Source organism: Sus scrofa, chromosome X (assembly GCF_054392235.1).
Source record: "Sus scrofa isolate SSC_HxYL_T2T_F1_AM1 chromosome X, Sscrofa_HxYL_maternal_Yorkshire_Landrace_v2.0, whole genome shotgun sequence".
Classification (NCBI taxonomy): Eukaryota; Metazoa; Chordata; class Mammalia; order Artiodactyla; family Suidae; genus Sus; species Sus scrofa.
Window position 1 is genome coordinate 109049727 of NC_139401.1, and position 23101 is coordinate 109072827.

Consider the following 23101-nt stretch of genomic DNA (forward strand, 5'->3'; position numbering starts at 1 on the left):
GATATATTTATTAATAATGAATGTTTTCTACATTCTCTCAACCCGGAAAACAGTTTTGCCTTTTTATTTTTTCTGCTTTGCTTTCTAAGGATAGTTCAGTTTTTACCAAAACTATTCTTTTGGGGATCCAACCAAAGAGAAATTGAGTTGCAGATATATTTATTTGGGGATAGTGGGTGTAGACTTAAAAAAAATGCACAACCTGGAGTTCCCGTCGTGGCGTAGTAGAAACAAATCCGACTAGGGACTATGAGGTTGCAGGTTTGATCGCTGGCCTCGCTCAGTGGGTTAAGGATCTGGTGTTGCCGTGAGCTGTGGTGTTGGCCGGCAGCTACAGCTCCGATTCGACCGCTAGCCTGGGAACCTCCATAAACCGAGGGGTGTGGCCCTAAAAAGACAAAACAAAAAAAAAACAAAAAACGCACAACCTGAAAGTTGAGAGTTAAATTTTATTTGGGGCAAAATTAGGACTTAAGCCCAGGAGACAGCATCTTGGTAGCCCTGAGAGACCACTCCAAGGAGGCCAGGGGGGAGCTAGGATATACAGGAGTTTTTGCAGCAAAGGGCAGGTAGCTGGAACAAAAGAGGCCTGGGGTCACCAAAATAATTCCTTTGATATGCACCTTAGCTTTCAGGGCCAGTATCCTGAGTTTTCACAGCCTGCAGGACTCACTGGCTCTCACTCTTGGAGGTGACTGCATTCACAGATGACTGTGACATTCTTTGTTTTATCCTTAAGTACAGACCTGGAGGCAGTGAAATACCACCCAAAGAGGAAAGGGGGAATATCTGGTTATGATAAAGGTGACGGGGAGGTACATGCAGCCATACACACATCTTACAAAAGTTTGTTGCTGGTCTCCTGAAGGTTACTACTAGTCACAAGGAGCAGACATCACCATGAAGGATTCTGGTGTTTTTCTAAAACTAGATATGAGGAGATGCAAGAACTGGGCACATAAAATCTTCTGAAAAATATCTGACTCTCTGAAGACCAGTTTTCCCAAAGCACAGAGTGCTTCACTCCTGATTTTCACCCTGAGCTTCACCCAGGGGGTTCTGCGGGTTGGAGCTGCAGTGGCTCATAATTTAATCCATAGAGGCTGATGGCAAGTGCCAAACTCCAGTTCATGTGGGATATATTTATGTGGCTTGCTATCACTTCTGCATATAGTTAAGTTATTGCTGGCTGTACCAGTGTAGGAATGACTTGTGGAAACATTTCTGAAGTGGTAAATCTAAAGCTTATTTAAGATTAGTTATTGCATAAAGAAGTCAACACATCATAAAATATTACAGCTCACAGTATAAATGAAGTGATAGAGGTTTTCTTAAATATTACACAATCCAGAAAATTTACATGTTATTAACCAGTGGTGAGTTGTGAAGCTGAAAAAGACTTGCCCAAACTCTCAGAAAAAACTAAATTGTTTTTCTATTATTCTCTATAGAAATTGTACTATAAAAGGTGTGTTGGATGAAGAGGTGATCAAACGATATACAGCCAAAACCATATAGAAAACAAGGCAGCATAGAGGTATGCTAATTAGAGAGTTAATTAAAATAAAAATACGGTATTTAAGAAATTTTGGTGATGTTTGTGATATTTGTCAGCTTTAAAAGTGTGTATTTCTTATTTATTATCTGATTCTAAATAAATGTTAAGGATTATATCTAATTTTGCACTTAAACCCAATTTAACCCAATAGTATAAGCTTCAGACCCCACAAAACCTAGATCTACCACTGCTTGTAAAGTGAATATTAATGGTCATTTGGAACGTACCTTGTTACAGATGATACTGGGTTGTCCAAACTAGTGTAGATTGTTAGTGGTAGAGCCAGGATCCAACCCTGAGTCTGTCTGGCTTCAAAGCTTATGTTTTTTTCACTATGTAAAACTGTCTTCTTTCAGATTAAAATGTCTAATAGTCAACCAAAATATAATAATAATAATAATAAACTGAGTTCTTACTTGGTGTGAGGCATTGATATATCATATATATTTCATTTAAACTGTATAATAATCCTATTATGTGAGGTCATACCTCATAGTAGTTTTGATTTGCATTTCTCTAATAATTAGTGATATTAAGTATTATCATCCTCATTCTATATGTGGGACTTGAAGATTCAGAGAAGAAATTGTCCAGGCTCACACAGCTAATAAGTATTAAAGCCAAGATTTGAATTCATATCTAAACAAGTCTAAAGTCTCAACTATGTGTAAACTGCCAGGGGAGAAAACTCTGGAGTCACTACAAGGAAGACCCACTTATCATTTCCTTCCATCAACCTCCAGATGGGTACAGAAGATAATAGGTAATGCGTTCTCCAATCCAGATGTGAGCAGAAGGACAAGTCCTTCCCCCACAGAATTTGGTACATCAGGATACCTTGGATGCCTCCTTCTGCAAATCCTAGACAGCATTCTTCTTCTTCTTTTTTTTTTAATGATTTTTATTTTTTCCATTATAGTTGGTTTACAGTGTTCTGTAAATTTTCTGCTATACAGCAAAGTGACCCGGTCATAATACATATATATTCTTTTTCTCACATTACCCTCAATCATGCTCCATCACAAGTGACTAGATACAGTTCCCAGTGCTATATAGCAGGATCTCATTGCTTATCCATTGCAAAGGCAATCGTTTGCATCTATTAACCCCAGATTCCCAGTCCCTCCCCACTTCTTCCCCCTCCCCCTTGGCAACCACAAGTCTATTCTTAAAGTCCACGAGTTTCTTTTCTGTGGAAAGGTTCCTTTTTGCCGTATATTAGATTCCAGATATAATTGATATCATATGGTTTTTGCCTTTCTCTGCTTAACTTCACTTAGTATGAGAGTCGCTAGTTCCATCCATGTTGCTGCAAATGGCATTCTTTTGTTCTTTTTTATGGCTGAGTAGTATTCCATTGTGTATATACACTACATTTTCTTAATCCATCCATCTGTCAATGGACATTTAGGTTGTTTCTATGTCTTGGCTATTGTGAATAGTGCTGCAATGAACATACAGGTGCATATGTCTTTTCCAAGGAACATTTTGTCCAGATGTATGCCCAAGAGTGGGATTGCTGGGTCATATGGTAGTTCTATATTTAGTTTTCTGAGATATCTCCATACTGTTTTCCATAGTGGTTGTACCAGTTTACATTCCCACCAACAGTGTAGGAGGGTTTCCTTTTCTCCACACCCCGTCCAGCATTTGTTATTTGCTGACTTGTTAATGATGGCCATGCTGACAGGAGTGAGGTGGTACCTCATAGTTGTTTTGATTTGCATTTCTCTAATAATTAGTGATGTTGAGCATTTTTTCATGTGCTTGTTGGCCATCTGTATATCTTCTTTGGAGAAATTTCTATTCACATCTTGTGCCCATTTTTCAGTTGGGTTGTTGGTTGTTTTGCTGTTAAGTCTAGACAGCATTCTGTCATTCATTGCCTTTGCCCATTCTTATTTTCTCTGATCTTGGCTGTTCAATTGTAGTGTTCCTGATAGAGTGAGTGCGGGCCCGAATGTGACCAGTCAAGGAGCTTTCTGGCTTCTTCTTCAGGGACATACTCACAGTTGCCTCTGAGGGCCCAATGCATTAATGCTGTAGTAACCCTGCCCTCCCTTCCTTATTTCATCAGTCATGCTTTTGGCAATACTGCTATCTTTTTTGACTATTGATGTAAAAAATGGTTGCCAGCACCTGGGCTGCCATGGTCCCTTTTTCTTTGAGTCCAGACACACACCTGGATCCTGTCACTTCTCACTTCACCTCTCAGCTTGAAGGAGAGGAGGGACCCCTGGGTCATGGCCTTTTCTCATTCTACTATGAGATTTCAACCTGCCTCCTTGGTAGGCAGAGAGAGGCTGAAACAAGCATCTTGCAGTCCTCTGAAAAAGTGGGAGGCAGAGGTTGCCTTCTTGAAATAGCGCTTATTTGACTCAAGCAAGCTGAGGGAAAGCATTTTGCAGGTGTTTTCTCAGTTCCAGAGACTGAGCCTGTACTTCCTTTACACCTTCCTCCCCACCCTCTTTATCCAGCTAATAGTTCAACTCTCCAGCATAGTGGAGATGTCCTTTCCTGAATCAGCCTGGGCCTATGGTCCTTGCCTTCCAGGGCATAAAATACCTGAGGACATTGTCTGTAATTGTCTACTTTGTGCTACAAACTCAAATTTTTAAATTGGATCTCAGGTCTCGCCGGTTGACCAACTACACTTGGCAAGAAGCCATGGTTATCTTTGCCTCTACGTTTTTATGACGTAGCACAGATCCCAAGTCTTCAAAACTGGCATCAGTTTATAAAAGGCTTCCGTAACACATGCTAGAGCAGAACCCTGAGTCAGGCAGCCTGCAAGTCTCTGGAAGTTCAAGAGTCAGAGCACATGAGAAAAGTTTGCCCAGGCAAAAACTACTTTGTTTGCTTTTTGGGGGGGGTCCTCTCACAAGGACAGCTTTATTTTGATATGCAACATAGTTGAGCCCCAAGCACAGTTCTTCCTGACTAACAGGCCCTGGTATTTTGTCCCTGCCTTTCCCTCCTTTTTCAACTCTGTGCTCTGATGATTCTGATCTTAGGAGCCATCTCACTGATGTGTTTTGCAATCTTCGAACAGCCCTTCAACCGGTTCCTGTAATGTCTACTGAATCCCCAGCCAGTGTTTTTAACTGTTGGACCCTGGCCATTTAGTGATATTCCACAGTCTGTGCCCAGCCCCTTTTGTGGTTTTATATGTTCAACATATTTTATTGAGGTTTGGTATGACTGGCATTTGTCAAGGGACAGTTTTCGGCTGTGTTTCCCAGGCAATCCAGTCACATAAGGAGCCATTGTTCCTCTCTTCCAAAGCTCTCTCAAACATAATTATTCCATCCAAACAAATAAGCACCTTCAGGTAATTCATATCGCTAATTGCTTTTTCCATCAAACTCCTCAAGGTGTCTGGGGCTCTAAAGTTGCGTGGGGCAGACTTTCACATAGGTAAAACCCCACAGGGCAGATGAAAGCTGGCTTTTCTTTACCCCAGTCAGCTGTAGGAATTCAACAGTAGCACTTCACAAACAGCACTGGAAATTACTGACATCCTCTACTGTGCAGTCCAGAGGTTAGTCTGGACACAGAACTCTCTCTGGAAGGTGGAGAAGGCTAAGAGAACATTGTTATCCCCACCCCTGTCCTGAGTCTGTCCTCTCCTATTATGAGCTTTCCTTCTTCTCCTTTACATATTCATATATTCAGCTAAATCATAGTTCTCAACCTGACTGCCTGTTATAACTTACCGAGTTTCTCATAGAACATCTATCCCCGGGCCCCACCCACCCCTAGAGATCCTAACATTTTCTGAACACTTACTCTGTGCTAGGCCCTGTGCCCTGCCCTAGGAGTAGAGGCTATTCACTCATGGTCCCTGCCTCCATGTAGTTCATAGTCGAGGGGAAGAGACAGATACATTAGAAAGTATAATTCAGTGAGAAAATACAGTGTAACTCCATGTTCTTTTCTTAATCTAACTCGGTTCTCATGAAACTGTGCCAGTATGGGTAAAGTAAATATGAATTTTTTCAATAAGTCCTAGTATATAGGAGAAGGAGGCTTTCTTGGGCTCTCAGGCCATAAAAATTTTATTTGTAATAGCCAAAAACTGGAAACAGCCCAAATGTCCTTCAGTGGATGAATGGTTACACAAACTGGCACATCCATACCTTGGAATACTACTTAGCAAGGAAAAGGAATGAGCTGAGGATACATATAACAATCTAGATGAATCACCAAATTACGATGAGTGAGAAAGGCTAATCCCAAAAGGTTACATCGTGTGTGGTTCCATGTAACATTTTCGAAGGGACAAAATTATAGAGATGGGAAAATGTTTAGTGATTAGGGAAATTAGAGAGGAAGGTAGGTAAGTGTGGGCAAAATGAAAAGGCAAAATGAAAGGGCAAAATGAAAGATCCTTGTAGTGTTGGAAATGTTCTATATTTTGATTGTGGTGGTGGTTATGCAAGGCTATACATGTGGTAAAATTATATGGAGCTAACCACCCATCCATATACACACCCAGATACAAATGAGTACATGTATAACTGGTGAAATCCGAATAAGCATTGTGAATTGTACCAATGTCAATTTCTGGTTTTGATGTTTCATTATAGTTGTATAAGATGCTAACATTGGGGATACTGAGGAAAGGGTGCATTGAAACCTCGTTATACATTTCTTGTAAACTTCTTTGAATGTACAATGATTTCAAAAAAAGAATAATGCAAGAAGTTACCAGAAATCTAAAGGATTAAAAATGTTACGTACATTTATAAGTGCAGAACCATAAATGGATACATTAGGAGAAGCTGGGACTTTAGCTACTCTCTGAAGTTATAAGGAAGACAAACAGTCCTTCTCAAGGAATATTAAAATTTAAAAATATGTTTTATTTTTTTCCCATTAAAAATGAATGTTTCTGACTGGGTCACTATGCTGTACAGCAGAAACTGGCACAACACGGTAAATCAATTATACTTTTAAAAAAAATCAGAAAAAAGAATGTTTCTTCTGGAAAATTTAGAACATGTAGCTCAAAAATGTCAGGTAATCCTACCATTTTGAGATAGCCATTTTTTCAACATTTAAGGTATATATCTTTGCAATCTTTATGCCTAAAAGTAAAAGAAAAAAAAATTCACACTCAGCGATAAGTAAATTCTTCCTGTCTTTAAAGAGCTTATGTAGTTTTAAAGTAATATGACTTTAATATATATAGTATTCTATCATATGGATGAAAACTAAATTATTTAGGTAGTCCTCTATTTTGAATAGATTGTTTTAAAGTTTTTGATATTATAAATAATCCTGTAATACAAATCATTGTGCTTGCATCTTTGTATATATCTCTGATTATTTCATTAGTAAAAATTCTTAGGAGCAAAATTACTGGGTCAAGAATTATAGAAAATTTTGGGGAGTTCCTATTGTGGCTCAGTGGTAATGAACCCAACTAATATCCATGAGGACGTGGGTTTGATCCCTGGCCTTGCTCAGTGGGTAAGGATCTGGCATTGCCACGAGCTGTGGTGTAGGTTGCAGACGCAGCTCGGATCTGGAGTTGCTGTGGCTGACAGCTGCAGCTCCCATTTGACCCCTGGCCTGGGAACTTCCATATGCTGCAAGCATGGTCCTAAAAAGCACCCCCCCAAATATATATAAAGATATATATATATAAAATTTTATATAAATTTAAATTATGAATATGAATGATAGAATTATACAAAATCTTAAAGCTTTTGCTATGATTGGCTAAATTGCCTGCCAGAATGGTTGTATGAATCTTCCACCTTTGTTTTTTCTTCGTTGCTGATGTTAGCAACTGGGTAGTAGGCTGGGTAGAGCCACTGTGACAATTCTTCTGTTCCTTGGTACAGTGGTATAGGATCTAGCACAATGCTGGATGCACACTAAGCCCTCAAAAAGTATTTGTTTATTTATTTATTTATTTAGTCTTATGGCCGTACCCGCGGCATATGGAGGTTCCCAGGCTAGGGGTAGAATCGGAGCTGTAGCTGCTGGCCTACACTATAGCCACAGCAACGTGGGACTCTAGCCGTCTGTGACCTACACCACAGCTCACGGCAACGCTGGGTCCTTAACCCACTGAGCGAGGCCAGGGATCGAACCTGCGTCCTCAAAGATGCTAGTCAGATTCATTAACCAGTGAGCCATTAGGGGAACTCCTATTTGTTGATTTAATATCCTTCATAATGCATTCTTTGAAACTCTTATCTATGGGTTTTGGGAAACAAAATCATAAATCATCAAAATATTACTGTGCTTTAACCCCGAATTATATTACTTATATCTAGTAAAGAGCAAGGACTTAAGGGAACAGATAGTTACATTTTGATAGAGAGGAAGGATTTGGGAAAGGTTTGGAGGCTCTAGAGTGGGAAGCAGAAACCATCTGAGGTTTCTGGGAGCAGACTGAAGGGGTCTGAAAAGCTGAGGTTTGCGGTTTGCTGGGAAGGGTAGTTGCTGGGAGAGAGAGAGGAAAGGTCTTGCCTGTTACCCCCCTTCCCACAACCCTACTCCGTTAAGCACTCAGGGTGTTAATAGACTTGGTGGCCTTCATGTAAAACATTAGTGTGCAAACTTCTCCCACTGAGAAGTCTGGGCATAATTATTCTGAATGATGCTTTTATTTTTTATTTGGAGTAGGGAGGATACAGATTTCATCTGTCTTTAAGTTTCACTCTTTGTGTCCTCCATGTGGCTATTACCCATGAAGTGGAACCAGTGGCCAGAGGTCTGGGCTTCCCATCACTGCTGCTTCTTCCACCCTCTGCCTGAAATACAAAGAGAGTGGGCCTCTTCACAGGCCCTAGGGCTCTCTGGAAGGAGCCCATTGTTTCGTCAGAAAAAATTTGAACACTATCAATTCTGTTCAGTCACCAGATGTGATTAAATAATAAAACTATGTGAACACTAAAAAAAACCCCACAATCTTCTTGGATGACTTTATGTCATCTTATTTAATCTTTCTAATAACCTGGCAAGATAGATCATTATTTTCCTCACTTTACAGTTGAGGAAATGGACTTAAGATCACCCACCTAGTATGTTACAGATCTAGGGTTTGAAATTGGATTTGAAATCCCATCTATTTGATTCTACACTCCTCCTCCTAACCACTACCTAATTTAAAGCATACAGAGTAATGTGCTCTTCCTGAATCTATTTCCTGCATTGCATGTCTTATTTTCTTAGATTCCGCCATTTGAGATTCTATCCCTTGGCTTATGAAGGCTTTTCCTACCCAAATATCCCTTTTTTAAAAATTACTCAATGAATTTTATTACATTTATAGTTATACAACAACCATCACAACCAAATTTTACAGCATTTCCATCCTAAACCCTCATTGCATCCCCTCAGCCCCCAACCTGTCTCATTTGGAAACCATAAGTTTTTCAAAGTTGATCTGTTCTGCAAAGAAGTTCATTGTGTCCTTTTTTTAGATTCCACATGTAAGTGATAGCATTTGATGTTGGTGTCTCACTGTCTGACTAACTTCACCTAGCATGATAATTTCTATGTCCATCCATGTTGCCACAAATGCCATTAATTATTTCCTTTTAACGGCCGAGTAATATTCCATTGTGTATATGTACCACTCCTGCTTTATCCATTCCTCTGTCAATGGACATTTAGGTTGTTTCCATGTCTTGGCTATTGTATATAGTGCTGCAATGAACATTGGAGTACATGTGTCTTTTCGAGTCATGGTTTTCTCTGGATAGATGCCCAGGAGTGGGATTGCTGGATCAAATGGTAGTTCTATTTTTAGTTTTTTGAGGAATCTCCATATTGTTTTCCACAGTGGTTGCACCAATTTACATTCCCACCAACAGTGTACTAGGGTTTCCTTTTCTCCACACCCTCTCCAGCACTTATTGTTTGTAGACTTTTTGATGATGGCCATTCTGGCTGGTGTAAGGTGGTACCTCATAGTGGTTTTGATTTGCATTTCTCTAATGATGAGTGATGTTGAACATCTTTCATGTGTGTTTTGGCCATGTGTATGTCTTCTTTGGAGAACTGTCTGTTTAGATCTTTTGCCCATTTTTTGATGGGGTTGTTCATTTTTTTGGTATTGAGTGGTAGGAGGTGTTTATAAATTTTGGAGATTAATCCCTTGTCAGTTGCTTCATTTGCAAATATTTTCACCCATTCTGTGGGTTGTCTTTTCGTTTAGGGTTTCCTTTGCTGTGCAGAAACTTTTAAGTTTACTTCATTCCTGTTTGTTTATTTTTGTTTTTATTGTCATTACTCTAGGAGGTGGATCTGAGAAGTTATTGCTGTCGTTTATGTCAGAGAGTGTTTGGCCTATGTTTTCCTCTAAGAGTTTTATAGTGTCTGGTCTTATATTTAGGTCTTTAATCCATTTTGAGTTTATTTTTGTGTATGGTGTTAGGAAGTGTTCTAATTTCATTCTTTTCCATGTGGCTGTCCAGTTTTCCCAGCACTACTTATTGAAGGGGCTGTCTTTTCTCCATTGTGTATTCTTGCCTCCTTTGTCATACATTAGTTGACTGTATGTGCATGGGTTGAATTCTGGGCTTTCTATCCTGTTCCACTGATCTATATTTCTGTCTTTGTGCCAGTACCATATAGTTTTGATGACTGTAGCTTTGTAGTATAGTCGGGAGCCTGATTCCTTCAGCTCCATTTTTCTTTTTCAGGATTGTCTTTGGCTATTCTGGGTCTTTTGTGCATCTATCCAAAGGAGCAAAGGTGGCTTAAGCATGATCAGATAACATTGATATAGAGGACAATGGGCTGTTAGCTAAGTTCCCCAAACAAAGGACATGGGCAATGAATTCAGTTTCCTCAAGGCAATCGGGTTTTGGAGAATCAGGGGCACAAAGGTCCAAAGAAGGAGAGATTAGATCAGGTATAAATTTTATATTGGTACCTTCAGAGATTGGCTACCATTTAGAAAGCAAACCCTTTGGGCCCACTCCATTGTTTCGGCATTCCAGATGATGTTACTAACATATAAAGTAAACAATTCATTTTAATTCTTCAGAGGCCCCAACTCAACTTTCTGTAGCTTTTCTTGTCTCCTTCAAAGTTCTCTTTATTTCTCAAGGTTACAGGGAGGTTCAGTCATGTTCCTGTATCATGAAGGAGTTTTTCCCCAAGCAGGCTGAGACAGCACGCTGTCATAGGCCCCTTAATATTTTGGTTTTGGTGTACATTTTAATAGGAACTTGTTGAGACTAATCAATGAGCTGTAAGATGTAACAGTAATATTGTTGAGTGCATGTTATATTCCAGACACTGTGCTAAACACTTTACATGCATGATCTCATTAAAGTCTCATGAGTTTGAGAACAAACTCTGTCCCAGACAAGTTGACTTGTTTAATGTCACAAAGATAGTAGCAGAACAAGGACTTAGTTCTTTTTTTTTTTTTTTTTTTTTTTTTTTTTTTTTTTTTTTTTGCTATTTCTTGGGCCACTCCCGCGGCATATGGAGGTTCCCAGGCTAGGGGTCCAATCGGAGCTGTAGCCACCGGCCTACGCCAGAGCCACAGCAACTCGGGATCCGAGCCGCGTCTGCAACCTACACCACAGCTCACGGCAATGCCGGATCTTTAACCCACTGAGCAAGGGCAGGGACCGAACCCGCAACCTCATGGTTCCTAGTCGGATTCGTTAACCACTGCGCCACGACGGGAACTCCAGGACTTAGTTCTAATCTGACTTCAGAGTCTTATAACTCTGCCTGTGGTAACTATAGTTATATAGTAATAATTGATCTAAACACATAACGGCTTTGAAAAATTTGGTGTGATATTTACAGATGAATAGTGTAGCCTGTGCTACCATTATGCTTAGAGCTGGGTTAAAAAATGGAGTCACTTGGAATTCCAGTTGCAGCTCAGAGAGTTAAGGACCCAATATAGTCTCCGTGAGGGTGCAAGTTCCATCCTTGACCTTGCTCAGTGGGTTAAGGACCCAGTGTTGCCACAAGCTGTGGCATAGTTTGCAGATGTGACTGTGGCAAAGGCTTGCAGTTGCAGCTCCAAGTCCTGGAGACAGCATCTCCAGAACCCAGAGAAAACTGCTCAGAGGAGGCTGGAGGGAGCTAGGATATAAAAGAGTTTAGCAACAAAGGACAGGTAGCAGGAACAAAGGATTACTGTTAATAACGGGAAAACTAGGTATCTCAAGTCAAGGAATTTAGCACTTTTCTATATATGGGAAGATGTAGAGGTCTGGGCTCAATGAAATCATTCCTTTGATGTGCACCTCAGCTATTTGGGGCCAGTATTCTGTGTTTTCAAGTCCTGAGCTTCCTCGGGGTGCTAGATGGCAGGTATTCTTTGTTTCCTTCCTGAGTTCCCTCAGGCCTCACCCTTGGAGGTGGTTGTAATCACTGACACTATGACATCCTTTGTTTACTGATATGGCAGGCAATATTTTATTTTTCACTGACTTTAAAAACCTTTCCTACAGTTCTTTGGAGCTCCTTTTTATTTTCTAGATGAGATGCTGCCTAATTCATGAATCATTGATGAAAGTCAATTTGATTTTTTTTTTTTTAGGGCCGCACCCACAGCACATGGAGGTTTCCAGGCTAGGGGTCGAATCAGAGCTGTAGCTGCTGGCCTACACCACAGCCACAGCAATGCCAGATATGAGCCGCATCTGTGACCTACACCACAGCTCATGGCAATGCTAGATCCTTAACCCACTGAGCGAGGCCAGTGATCGAACCTACGGCCTCATGGATATTAGTCGGGTTTGTTAACCACTGAGCACAATGGGAACTCCAAAGCCAATTTGATCTTTAAATTTACTCAGTTGGACTTTGTTTTTTAAACAGCTGGTTCCTGGAGGGATAGTTATCAATGAAATAGCATATTAATAATAATAGTAATAATATTTAATATAATTAAATAATAAATAGTAATTATTACTATTAGTGTTATTTTTATTTGTAGTAGTTAACATCATCATCATTCAATCAACAAATATTCATTGAGTGTTTCCTATATGTCAAGCATTGGATAAGTTTCTGGGGATAAAAAAAGTAAGCAAGGAGTTCCCCTCGTGGCGCAGTGGTTAACGAATCTGACTAGGAACCATGAGGTTGCAGGTTCGGTCCCTGCCCTTGCTCAGTGGGTTAACGATCCGGCGTTGCCGTGAGCTGTGGTGTAGGTTGCAGACTCTGCTCGGATCCCGCGTTGCTGTGGCTCTGGCGTAGGCCGGTGGCTACAGCTCCGATTGGACCCCTAGCCTGGGAACCTCCATGTGCCGTGGGAGCGGCCCAAGAAATAGCAACAACAACAACAACAACAACAACAACAACAAGACAAAAGACAAAAAAAAAAAAAAAAAGTAAGCAAAAAAATACGTGTTCCTTGCTTTCTTGATGCTTACGGTTTAGTGAAACAGACATTAAACAATCATGCTGATGAGTATGTAATTATAGAGATAAGTGATCAGAAGGTTATATAGTGTCTTGGGTTCTCTGTGGGCAAATAACAAAAGAACCTGAAATAGATGGTGGGATCAGGGAAGGCTTCTCTGAAGAAGAGAAAGGTGGATGAGCTGGAATGAACTAGGGCAGAGGAGTTGGAGCTGAAATACACATCTCATTAAAGGGAACAGCATTAACATCTGTCTTAAATCCTAAGAGCAGTGAGAAGTCACTGGCAGGTTTTAAGCAAATGTGTGTTATGATCAGATTTACATTTTAGTAAGACTGAGTTGCTGCACAGATAACAGAGTGGAGGGGAGCAAAGGTGGAAGTTAGGGGACCAGTTAGCAATAGTCCAGGCTAGAGATGGTGATGTAGACCAGGGTGGTGGCAGTGGAGGAAGAAATGAATTTTGGAGGTATGAATGAAAAATGTTGCTTGCCATATCAGCAAACAAAGCCATTGGCCACTAATGCTGCCCGATGGTGAACCCTGAGGGAACTCAGGATGGGAAAGCATAGGACTGGCCTTGGATAGTTAAGTTGCATATCAAAGGAGTGATTTTGATGAGCCCAGATTCTTGCATCTTCCCATACACAGAAAATCGCTACATTCATTAGGTTGAGATTCTGATTTTCTTTAATTAATAGTAATCTTTCAATGTTCCCACTACCTGGTTTTTGTTGCAAAACTCCTATATAGCCTGGCTCCTCCCTTACCTCTTTGGAGCAGTCCCTCAGAACTATCTGAGAGGCTGTCTTCTGGGTTTAAGCCCTTGTGCACCAAATAAAACATTATTTTCAACTTTTATGTTATGCATTTTTTTCAGTCTACATAGGTGACAAATTTCTGGGAGATGGTGCTGATAGAACTTGGTGGTAGGAGTTCCCGTTGCGGTGTAGTGGAAATGAACCCGACTGGTATCCATGAGGACTTGGGTTAGATCCCTGGCCTCGCTCACTGGTTAAGGATCCAGTGTTGCTTTGAGCTGTGGTGTAGGTTGCAGATGTGGCTCAGATCTGGCATTGCTGTGACTCTGCTGTAGACGGGCAGCTGTAGCTCCGATTAGACCCCTAGCCTGGGAACCTCCATATGCCATGGGTGTGGCCCTAAAAAGCAAAAAAAGCAAAAAAAAAAGAACTTGGTGGTAGATTCAGTAAGGAGGTACAGAATGGGAGAGGGCAGTGGGGCTCTTTAATCAGCACAGCTACCCTATGAAGGAGGTGTACTATTTGTCCTCTTTTACAAATAAGGAAACAGACTTCTTACTGCTTTAGCATACGATTTACAGGCCTCATAGGGCCCTCAAGATGCTATAACCTAGATTTTGTTGTCTGACATGTTCTGGTCTCCCCTCTGCCATTATCCCTCTAGTTCTCTGTGCTTCAGCTATAGTGGCTTTTTATTTTTATTTTATTTAAAATTTTTTATTGGTGTATAGTTGACTTACAATGTTGTATTAGTTTCAGGTGTATAGCTACAGTGGCCTTTTAGTTCCTTGGCATGCCAGTTCCTACTCTTAGAGCCCCCTCCTACGCTCTTCACTTGCCCTTGAAATACGTTTCTCGTCTTCCTTGTCTGGCTCATCCTTCTTTGGGGAAACATCTAACCAATAACACTGGATTAGGCTTCAGGTTATAGGCCTTCAGGTTATCTGCTCTCATAGCACTCTGTCCTTTTGCACCCATTACTATTGTATCTAGCTTCTTGGGTGATTATGATTAGACTTGGGTGATTTCTTTCTTGAGTGATTATGTTTATGTCTCCCCTACAAAACTGTAAGTTCCATAGAAGGAATCTTGTCTGTCTTGTTTATCCCCCTGTTCCCGATGACCAGCACAAGGTGTTACATACATATCTGTTGAATGAATGAGTGAAGCTTATAGAGTCTTAATTTAACTTGCTTACTGTTGAACAATAAGTGATGAATCCAAGCCCGGAACTAAGTCTAGCTAACAGCAGGGCCCAAGCTCTCACCACCATGCAGACTGTCACTGTTCATGTTTGCAGCTGAAACATGTTAAAGGCCATACAGCTCTAGAGAACTTACAATCACTTTTCTTTTTCCTCCCTGCCCCCTCCCCTGCTCCTCCTTTCTTTCCTTCCTCCCTCCCTTCTTACTTTTCTGTCTCCCTCCCTCCCTGCCTGCCTCCCTGTTTTTCTGTCTCTTTATTTTGTAAGATTTGGAAGGGCTATTAGAGGTCATCTTGTCCAACCTGCGCATTTCACAAATGACAAAACTGAAGCTAGACCAAATTGCCTGCCCAGAGGCTACAGTTATTGGCAGACTTAATAGAGAACTTTAGCTTTTATGGTGGGCATCATTCTAGCAAAATCAATGGAGATCTAATTTATTTCAATCTTGTTTACCCAATGTCCATTTGTTGTAACCAGGTTAGTCTCATCACTGACCTGGGTACATGTTTTGCTCATTTCTACCTCTGTAGCATGACCCACACTTGTCCCTTTGCCTGGGATTTATTCTTCCTTTCCAACCTATCTATTTTATTCATCCTTTAAGCCCCCGTTCAGTCTTCGCTCCCTCCGTGTAGACTTTCTTGCCCATTCTGGCTCATTTTAAAATCAGACGGCAGTCTATATCATCATTTGGCCTGTAATCTCACATTTACATATATTTTCATTTAAATGTTCTCAGATGTGTCTTTTCTTACCCTCAGACTGCCCTCTCTCAAGCTCAAGGGCAGGAACCATATCACATAGTATGCCTCTTTTGTAATCCTTTTGATTCCTAGAAAAGCACTAAAAACATAGCAGACATTCAAAGAATAATTTTTGAATGAATGAATGAATAAATGATGTAAGCAAGAAAAACATGAAATGGTAAACTCTGCCATCTTGTGGCTATCGGTCTTTAGTGTTGTCATTTTCAGAGTTTTTCAGTGTTGTAATTAGAAAAGTGGCACATGATAAGAAAGGTGATGGTGGTGAGTTGGTGAAGGTTTCTTTTTTTGCTCAATGTTGTGGCAACATGATTACTGAAATGTTTTATAAGAGAAAACAGAGTTGGAAGGAAACCAAAGACCAAACTAACTGTTTACTTAAGGACTGAGTATAGAACTGGGGGAACATGATTGGATTTCCTCCCTGCTTTGAAAGGGACAAGTAACAGAAACTGTCCCAACATGTTCAGCAGTCCAAAGCACTGATCAGATGACCACTCCCTTAATTAGGGGATCTATTAATAGACCTTTCATAACACTCATCTGGTGAGGAGAATCTCTGTCTTGGAGTTAATCATCCTAGGATCCCGTCTTAGTTTTGCTGAGCAACATGCTCAGCCTCAGTTTTCTTATCTGTTAATTTATTGCCTCATTCAACCCCAGGGCTGTTGTGAGACTCTGTGAACTACAGGCAGGAAGATTCTAAGTTGTTTTGTTTTTTTTTTTTTTTTTTTGTCTTTCTCTCCTTTCAGGGCCGCGCCTTCGGCATATGGAGGTTCCCAGGCTAAGGGTCCAATCAGAGCTATAGCTGCTGGCCTACGCCACAGCCACAGCAATGCCAGATCCGAGCTGCGTCTGCACCATAGCTCACGGCAACGCCAGATGCTTAACTCACTGAGTGAGGCCAGGGATTGAACCTGCGTCCTCATGGATGCCAATCAGGTTTGTTAACTGCTGAGCCATGACAGGAACTCCATTAGAAAAATTTTTAGGAAGTGATATATATGTTTAATATTTCCATAACAAAAATGCATACGCTTTACATACATAGAGTATCTAAATGTATGTAGAGTGCCTTGATAGCCATTATTTATTTTCAGTCTAGGAGGCAGGCAGGCAGGCACTATTGCCCTCAATTTACAGGTGAATTCGTATTTACAGATATTCATATACAGAGTAAATAAACATATTGAGGACCTCTTACATGCCCAGCATAGTGATAGGTGCTTTCACATGTTAGAGAAGAGAACTGCTCTAGCAGAAAGCCAGTCACTCAACATTCTAAAAGTCAGTCTGGGTGTTCCTGTCTTGGCTTAGTAGTAACGAACCTGACTAGTATCCATGAAGATGCAGGTTTGATCCCTGGCCCCGCTCAGTGGGTTAAGGATCCGGTGTTGCCGTGAGCTGTGGTATAATATAGGTCACAGACACAGCTCAGATCCTGTGTTGCTGTGGCTGTGGTGTAGGCCTGCAGCTGCAGCTCCAATTCGACCCCTAGCCTGGGAACTTCCATGTGCCATGGGTGTGGCCCTAAAAGGACAAAAAAAGTCGTTCCAACTTTCTCAGAGACTGGTCATGGCAAACGTCAACAGCATTTAGTGAGGGAGGGAAGGGCAGTAAAGAAACATTTTAGAAATGTCACTTGTTGAATCTGATTTTAGTAGTGCAAGCAAAGTGAACAGTGGTGACAGAGGTAAATCATTAGAGCTAAAGAAGAACTAGAAAAGAGAAGGACATGGATCCCACTTTGAGGAAGAGAAAGGGATGGCAGACATCTCACTTCAGAAGGACAGACATTAAAAGTCCCTATTCATTCATTTATTCATTCATTCATAAATTGAGTGTTTACTGAGCACCTCCTATGTGTCAGGCACTATTCTGGGTACTGGGGATATAGCAGTGAACAAGCCAGGCATAGAGTTTAGAATCATGGAACTTTCATTCTATTTGTGGGTCTAGGGGAATGGTGCTATCACCATGTCCTGGTGACCTTGAGTGTCTCAACAACAGTCTGACTCAAGCCTTAGAGGAATGCCCTGTAATCCTCTGTTAAACATGGCCAGATATGCAGTTTTTTTTCCCTTCATTTTATGGCCATACTCGCAGCATATGAAATTTCCTGGGCCAGGAATCGACCTATGCTGCAGCTGTGGCAACGCCAGATCCTTTAACCTGCTGTGCTGGGGATGGAACCTGGCCTTCGCAGCAACCTGAGCTGCTGTAGTCAGATTCTTAACCCACTGCAGTATGGTGTGATCTCCAAGATAAGACATATTGTGAGGAGATGTTACAAGATCATTTCTCATCCACCTCCCCATCGTGTGGGAGGCTGCCATGAAACAGTTTCTCATCTGCTTCTTTGGTTCTGGGAGGTATAGAGCTTTCCACTATCACATACACAATCCCCTTCTTTATACCTGCAGTATAAACTCCTTGGCTGTAGTTTAGAATTGGCTTCTCTGCAAAAGGTTGACCCATTGATCATGTCATCTGCCATCTGGCCCCTCCAATTCAGTGTCATCCTGTGGGATTAGGGACATAGGGTTCCGACACCATGATGATCTTGCTTTTGCTGCCTGTGTAAGAATTGAGCTGTCTAAATCCATTTGGGCTTGTTGTCTTCTAGTTAGTTGAATCCATGGAAGTGCCAGTAAGCTAACCTAGCAGCTGCCAGTGCATGCTGCTTAGGGACTACTTGACTGACTGCTTGATAGTAGGGACAGGCTCATACCAATTAGACAGAAAAACAAAATTATTACAAATTGTGATGAATACAATGAACCCTAAAATGTCAGCTCTATGTGAACTTAGAAATCACCTTAATTCTGGGGAGAAGAGACAGGCCTTACTTACAGATGAATTCCAATTTAGAAATTTAGAAATTCTAATAGAAAAAAAAGAGAAAAATACAAAATCACCATTTTATTTTTAAAAATTTTATTTTATATTTGTATTTTTTGCTTATTTATTTATTTATTTATTTTAGGGCTAAACCTGCGGCATATGGAGTTTCCCAGGCTAGGGGTCAAACTGGAGCTGTAGCTGCAGGCTTATGCCACAGCTGCAGCAACACAGGATCTGAGCTGTGTCTGTGACCTACACTGCAGCTCACAGCAATGCTGGATCCTTAACCCAGTGAGCAGGGCCAGGGATCGAACCTGCGTCCTCGTGGATACTAGTCAGATTCATTTCTGCTGAGCCATGACAGGAACTCTGCAAAATCTCCATTTTAAACAAAAAAAATAATAATAATTGTTGTGAATAAGTTGGACGCTTAAATCAGTGTGCAAACGTCTGAGAAGAAATGGGATTTGTGTAGTCTCAAAGTATCTCCCCCAAGATATTTAATAATTGCAAGGGGAAAAGTAGTAACTTTATAGTGGAGAAACCCAGTCCCCTCTGTTTGTTTGAGAGGGAACATTTGGGGGTCAGGTAACTAATGGAGTCCTGGCCCAGGAATAGTTCATCATAGGTGTTCTGGCTGTATGGACATACCTGATGGTCATTTCCCTAGTTCCAATCTGTAAAATTAGATTGGAAAAATTCAGCAGTTGGCAGAACCCTCTCATTGTTTCCTTGACTAGGAGAGTAAGAACTGTTGTGGTAGGAAAGGCCAAATAGAAGCCTCAGAAACTTCTTCACTCCCACATACCAAGATAGTTAAGTGAGTAAAATAAAATTTAAAAACCATATTGGGAGTTCCCGTTGTGGCTCAGTGGTTAACAAACCTGACTAGCATCCATGAGGAGGCAGATTTGATCCCTGGCCTCACTCAGTGAGTTGATGATCCGGCGTGGCCGTGAGCTGTGGTGTAGGTCGCAGACGCTGCTTGGATCCTGCGTTGCTATGGCTGTGGTGAAGGCCAGCGGCCACCGCTCAGATTGGATCCCTAGCCTGGGAACCTCCACATGCGGTGGGTGTCGCCCTAAAAAGACAAAAACATAAACAAAAACCGTATTGTATCTCAGGGAGAATTGCAGAATTTAGTACTCTCAACGACTTAGATGATGCAGTCCCCATCAGGTACCTATTTAATTTGCTAGTGTGAGCCCTGAAAAAAAGATGAATCATGGCAGGTGACAAAATGAAGTACTACAAATTTTACTTAGTACCAGTTGCTGTGTCATATGTGGTATCATCACTAGAGCAGATTAACATATGTGGCTTTTGATCTAGTGAATGTGTTATTTTCTATACCCATTGGAAGGCAGATCAGAAAGTTTGCATTCACATGGCATGACTATCAATACATGTGCTGAATGCTGAAATGTGCCGTGTAGATCTCCTTTCAGCAATGAAGACGTTTTATTCCTTCAGCTGCAGGGATCGTGTCTAGAAGATAGCCCTCAGTTGTCAGCTTTCCTTAGGGATTACCTCAGCTAAAGAAAACTGCCTCAGTTAAGATCATGCCTCCTTCCAAGGGGAGCTCACATGCAGGGGGGTATAGAGCCCTGCTCCCTTGACCTGGTTTGGGACAACCAGTTATCCTATTTCCAGAACCTACTGTGGGGTTGGGTGAGGCATTTATTGGGAATGCATTATAGCTTCTCTGACCAGTACTGTTTCCTCCAGTGCTTTTCCACAGGTGTTGATCCCAAGGGCACTCTCTAATAAACATCCCCCACACTAGTCTCTATTTCAGAGCCTTTTTCCTGGGGAACCCAGACTCTGTGATAGTTGATGCCAGGAGTGGTCTGTAGAAACAGGTGTTATGAGATTTTGGACTGGAGCACCCACTTATGCCTGGCATTGAAGACTCCATACTGGTGAAAAATGAAGCATGGATATTCCCTGACACAAGGTAGCAGTACAGTGAAAACTTGATGGAGGGAGTTCCCATTGTGGCTCAGTGGGTTAACAACCTGATATAGTCTCCATAGTGATGTGAGTTCGATTCCTGGCCTTGCTCAGTGAGTTAAGGATCCAGTGTTGTAAGCTGTGGTGTGGGTCGCAGATACAGCTCAGATCCGGTGCTGCTGTGGCTGTGGTGTAGGCCTGCAGCTGCAGTTCCTATTCAGCCCCTAGCCTGGGAACTTCCATATGCTGTAGGTGTGGCTGTAAAAAGGAAAGAAAAAGAGAAGAAAAAAAAAGCTTGGTGGAAAGGAATACATTAGCTATCGGCGTATAACAGACATTTGAGAAATATGAGGGGGGAATAGAAATCTTTAAAATAATAGAATTTGGTGGTTATTTCCAAGTTTGACTGACACCCTGGAAAAAGATTACAAAAAGCAGAAAGTGATTAGTTGGCAACTTTAAGTGTGAAAGCCACAGAATCTCCTTGGTAGTGTATAAAGGGGCTCCCACTCCCGAAGCAGGATGAGAGAATGGGAAGGACCAGGTCCAAGACCTAATCATAAGCGTAGTCGATCTCCGAAGGTGGTTAAAATCCCAACTAAGGCAGGTCTGTGATGCCAAGGTCAGGGCTCCGGTTGGGACAGGATGAGACTCTGACATGAGAGAGAGAGAGAGAGAGAGAGAGAGAGAGAGAGAGAGAGACACTACTGGGCCTTGAAAACCTTGAATTTCCAGATTTCTCTGAACCCTCTGAACCTGTAGAAGTGCCCAATCCTTCCTATTAAGAGCTAATATGCCCCGTTTGCTTGAACACAATACAGAGGCCTCTTCCTTACAAGATAACATGAGCCTGCCCTGTTTTGAGTTGCCCCCCCAACCCCCTACCTCACTTCTCCTGGACAGTAGGCCGATAACAAGAGTTAAATCACAATGTAGCCCAACTGGGGATGTGCTATGCTGCTAAGATGGGAAAGGGACAATACCCTGATAAAACTGCAGCATCTGTCAAAATGTATCAGCAGGAGCTGGGACAGTAGGTATGGGCAAGGATTTTGCTAAACCACCAGGGCAGGTAGAACACGAATTTGGAAGAAGATAGTTTGTAAATATAGGTGTACTCTCCTGGGATACAGGATTTAACACCCTGGCAAGGACCTACAAGATGATACAAATACACTGCTAGAATGGGTCCTAGAAGCGTGGAAAACATGCTGGCTGACAATAGGTTGGGTAGAGATATCTAAAGTACCACCACAGACTGTGGATCAAAAGACTCAGAATGAAGCCTGGGAGTGGATATATTATGTGAAGCTAGAAGATCTTCTGGAGGATTATGTTGCATACAAGGGCTCCGGGAACACTGTTCACCAAGGCCACGAGGAATGTGCTGTTGAGAGGGCACCAGCATCACTAAGAAGTTCATGTGCAGGCCACATGCAGACCAGGGAGGATAGGAGAGGTAACTGCAGAGTTAGGTTCATAACAGGCAAAGGGGATGGGGAAATGGAAGTAATAGAGGCCAGGTGGTTATGCTTAACTGCCAGAAGTTAGGTGGATGCAGCAGTCATAAGAAGGAGCTAGATCAGAGTGGAAGCAAAGGGGGTCTGACCCAGCAGGAGTCAGTGGAAGGTGGCTAATAACATATGCTATCCCTAGGGGCAAAATAGATGGGCAGGCAACAAGGACGCTGCTCAATCTGCAAAATCAAAAGCAGTCAGGCTTGAATGATCAGGATGCTGAGAGCAGTTGCTCCAATACGAAGTCATGACCTCTTGCTGAGTTTCTGGACACGAGCCAGTTTTCATACCTGGAACCTGTGGACTAAATGGGGGTCCAAGTCCCCAGGGAGAAAGGACCTTACAATATCAGTGCAAGGTATATACCACCACAATACATATACTGCAAGTATATGTAGTAATGATTCCTTTAGTCCTTTCCTAAAGGGACCCATGGCCATTTACTTGAGTAACTGTACTCAAGTAACTGTACTGGAAAAAGGGAACAATCATTTGGATAACAGTTGGACTGATGGGCATGGGGGTACAATAGGCCTTTTTCTCAAGTTGAAAGGGATACTCTGTAGTGAAATTTGTACTCCAGAGGCTCTCCATGTGATCAGACTGAGGCTAGTCTCCTGCTAAGACCAAATTCTTGCCTAGCTTTCCCCTCTGGGTCTGTCCTGCTTGCCTGACTTCCTTCCCCTGAGAGCACCTTTTCAATGAATCGGATGCACAAGAATCCTTGTCTCAGATTCTGCTTCTAACAAACACAACCTAAAATTAACTGTGTCCATTAATACATGAAAGATTCATAGGAATCCATGGAATGGTGGTGTCCTGATATACTGATGGGCATTTGGGATTTATCTAGTCTTTTATTATTACTATTATGTTATTATTACAGACAACACTTCAGTGAACTTCTTTGCACCTGATTTTTTTTTTGTCTTTTTGTCTTTTTAGGGCTGCACCTGCGGCATATGGAGGTTCCCAGACTAAGAGTCGAATCGGAGCTATAGCTGCCGGCCTCCAATTCGACTCCTAGCCTGGGAACCTCCATGTTTGTGGCCACAGCCACAGCAACAAGGGATCCAAGCTGTGTCTGTGACTTACACTACAGCTCATGGCAACGCCAGATCCTCAACCCACTG

General features: G+C 41.7%; 1 long non-coding RNA gene across 10 annotated transcripts in view; it reads left to right on the forward strand.

The window, feature by feature from the left end:
* Nucleotides 1-23101, forward strand: part of LOC102165926 (uncharacterized) — a 1721850-nt gene that overhangs the window by 23699 nt on the left and 1675050 nt on the right. For 2 of the 10 annotated variants that reach the window (XR_014835564.1, XR_002340593.2), the window contains exon 3: nucleotides 1452-1537. The exons of the other annotated variants lie outside the window; for them this stretch is intronic. This is a non-coding gene — a long non-coding RNA (uncharacterized LOC102165926). The remainder of the gene's footprint in view (nucleotides 1-1451; nucleotides 1538-23101) is intronic. 10 annotated transcript variants of the gene reach the window in all.